Raw genomic sequence first — 651 nt, 5'->3', positions numbered from 1 at the left:
CAGCCAGCCCAGGGGACCGAGAGGGCGGCTCGCTCGTCTGTGCGTGTTGCCAGCCCTGGGTGCGCGCGAACGTGATGGAGGGTGAGGGTGGGAAGCCGGAGAGCAGGCGCGCGAGGCTGGAAAGCCGCTCGCACGATGCTGGAGGCGGGGGAGGGGTCAGCAGCCACTCACCCCGCTGGGGAACTACCATCCTCAGATGCCAACGCCCAGGTCACCAAGAAGAGACCCAAGCAGCTACCAGATGCCGTAGGGAGCGCAGGCCTCAAGGTGACGATGGGGAGACTGAGCCCGTGCTGGAATCTCTGGCCCCTTTCAAGTTCTGCAGAGTTACCCACAGTCAAGGGCAAACTACTCCGGGAAGGATCAGCCCCTCCCAAAGAAGCTCTCTGCCCCGCCGGGCTCAGCCCCCTCAGCGCAGGGGCTCTTGGCAGGCTGCCCCTGCCACCCTGCGGCCCTCTCTGCAGGGCGCCTCCCCCGCCCCTGCCGTCTGCGGCTGTCTATGCAGGAGTCCTTTACTCTTCCCCCCCTTTTACAGCAACCTGCCCTTTGGATAGAACGAATGTCCCTGTCGTGGAGAAACTCTCCGGGAAACGCGTGTGCGGCTGAAAAGGGAGCCCAGAGTGAACCCCAGGACCCCACTCTCCAAACCCA

This window comes from Condylura cristata, unplaced genomic scaffold, assembly GCF_000260355.1.
Source record: "Condylura cristata isolate star-nosed mole 26May11 unplaced genomic scaffold, ConCri1.0 scaffold00004, whole genome shotgun sequence".
Lineage (NCBI taxonomy): Eukaryota > Metazoa > Chordata > Mammalia > Eulipotyphla > Talpidae > Condylura > Condylura cristata.
This window is presented reverse-complemented; position numbering follows the sequence as displayed.